A 2,993-nucleotide genomic window follows, 5' to 3' on the forward strand; every position below is an offset into this window, starting at 1 on the left:
TCCCCCTAGTTCTTTTGTCCTACCGAGTTTTGTGTGGTTCTAAACATTATCTTCTGATGGTCTGCGTGGTTCTAAACATTATTTTCTGATGGTCTGCGTGGTTCTAAACATTATTTTCTGATGGTCAGGTACTCCTGTTTGCTTTCAGCTGGTGTTCTTCATGCACTTCTGTGTCTAAAAGTGTATTCCTAGTGTATCTGTGGAGAGAGGTGTACTCCACATCCACCTACTCTTCCGCCATCTTGTTCTCCCCTTTTATGTTATTTTTGACTTCCCTAACACAGGCATAATTCAAGTAACATAAAGGAAAAGATGTCTGATGTCCAAGTAGAACTGGAAGAAAGGTAACTGGGGCTTTAGTGGACCATTGCTTGAAATTATTTTGATGAATCTGCCAGTCTTTACAATTTTCCTCCAAGCTCACAATTCCTGACATTTTCTTTGTAAACTCAATTGCCAAAATGCAGAACTGATTAATCAACAAACAAATTAAACTGGTTAGGAAAGTATAACTCTATGACAACAAATGAAAAATGGTTGCCAGTAGGGGAATCTAATAATAGTTCATCTATGTAGTCTAACTTCTGTCTGAGAATACCAATTAGAAAACACACACTTGCCAATTTGTTTCATGATTAGATTTTTAAATACCTTACCAGATATCCTAAATTTCATTTTTGTGTGCTGAGGTTTTCTAAATATTAATTTTCATATTAACACAAAATATCTCTGTAAAATGGCAATTTGTTTCTATGAGAGATTTGAGAAATAGACTATAGGTGTGATTCTGCAAGGGGTTTTCAGGTAGGAAAGAAGTCTAAACTGTTTAAGCCCCAGTAACTACCTGGGCATTTTCTAGAGTTGTATCAGTGAAGTTCACTATGGCGGAATTTCATCACATTGTCTACTGCCACTTTAAGATGAAAAACAAACAAACAAAGCAAATGATATAAGTTTAAACAAACAACAGCCTGCAGACAGAGATTTCTACACAGTAATAATTCTAACAAAGGAATTGATGCTGACCTATGTTTTATTAGATCTCTCAATTTGCTATAGATTTGTAACAGCAAACAGCAATTCACTAAGACAATTTTTATAGTGCTCTCACCTATTAAATACACCATTGCAAACCATCTTGACTTAAAACCTAAGGCACATGCAAGGAAGTTATGTTCTAAAAAACTGAGAATCATTAGTATTGTTGCTATATCTCTGTCATTATAATAACTCTTAAAACCTTAATTGGAATGTGTAGTTTTTGGTATGCTGTGTAAGAAGTTTGCAAGTCACCACTCCATCCTAACAACAAATAAAAAGTTGAAAAAACAGTGAGAGTTTTACTTCTTCTTTTCCAATTTGGATTCCTTTTATTTCTTTTTCTGCTCTGATTGCTGTGGCTAAAACTTCCAGAACTATGTTGAATAGTAGTGGTGAAAGTGGGCACCCTTGTCTTGTTCCTTTAGGGGAACTGACTTTAGGGGAAATGATTTCAATTTTTCACCATTGAGGATAATGTTTGATGTGGGTTTGTCATATATAGCTTTTATTATGTTGAGGTATGTTCCTTCTATTCCTGCCTTCTGGAGAGTTTTTATCATAAATGGATGTTGAATTTTGTCAAAGGCCTTCTCTGCATCTATTGAGATAATCATATGGCTTTTGTTTTTCAATTTGTTATACTGACACATATATATGGAATTTAGAAAGATGGCTATGGTGACCCTGTATGCAGGACAGGAAAAAAGACACAGATGTGTATAACAGACTTTTGGACTCAGTGGGAGAGGGAGAGGGTGAGATGATTTGGGAGAATGGCATTGAAACATGTATAATATCATGTAAGAATCTAATTGCCAGCCTATGTCCGATGCAGGATATGGCATGCTTGGGGCTGGTACGCAGGGATGACCCAGAGAGATGTTGTGGGGAGGGCGGTGGGAGGGGGGTTCATGTTTGGGAACGCATGTACACCCGTGGTGGATTCATGTCAATGTGTGGCAAAACCAATACAGAATTGCAAAGTAAAATAAAAAATAAATTTTTTAAAAAAGACAATAAAATCAGTATGAGAAACAAACAAAAAAAAGAGTAAATGAAATAATGTAGATGGAAGAAATACTTAGTAGGCTGGGAGGCACAGTATGTATAATATAATCTTGTTCAAAAATAAAATAAAATAAAATAAAATCACCTATGTGGCTCACATTAAAAAATAAAAATAAAACAAAACAAAACAAAAAAGTTGAAAAAAATAGAAAATCAACAACTCTTATTAACTCAGTAAGAAAAGTAAGATTATCAGACAAGCCACTACCTTCCCCTTCAAATTGGAGAGAATGACAGGCAAATACATAGAATCACAACTTAACAAAGCAGAAACTCTCAAGCTAGTAAAACTTCCACTACAGCCAGGGCCAGGATGGGGAAACCTAGATTTTAATTGATAAATTTCTGGAGACTTAGTGAATAAGCATGAGGGTTAAAATCTCTAAGAGTGTCAGGCCACCAAGGGCCGCAACTTTTGTGAGTTTTATCTCCTAGAACTCTACCAAATTCTCACAGTAAATACTGAAGGAAAGTCTCCTACCAGCACAGGGAGGGGAAGAGGAACCATTCTGAAATATGACAGAGCACTCTATTCTTCTTAAGATGTGCTCTCAGGAAATAACATTTTATTTCCAAATTCCAGCTGACTCTAGTTCCTCAAGGGGAAAAGGGAAATACACAGCTTCAGCTCACCCTAGATACACTGTCCCACTTAAAAGAGCAGAAAACTAAGACTGAGACTTAATCAAAGGACTACACATTGCTTCCCCCCACCTCACACCTTACTGCTACATTATTAGAGGTCAATTTACAACAGTTCCTTTTATTCAGCATGTAGTTCAACTACTTTAAAAAAAAAGAAAGAAAAAGAAATACCGAGAGGCAAAAAATACAGTTCAATTGTATTTTTGACATAACAAGTATCAGAACCAGACTCAGATATG

Source organism: Oryx dammah, unplaced genomic scaffold, assembly GCF_014754425.2.
Source record: "Oryx dammah isolate SB20612 unplaced genomic scaffold, SCBI_Odam_1.1 HiC_scaffold_23, whole genome shotgun sequence".
Classification (NCBI taxonomy): Eukaryota; Metazoa; Chordata; class Mammalia; order Artiodactyla; family Bovidae; genus Oryx; species Oryx dammah.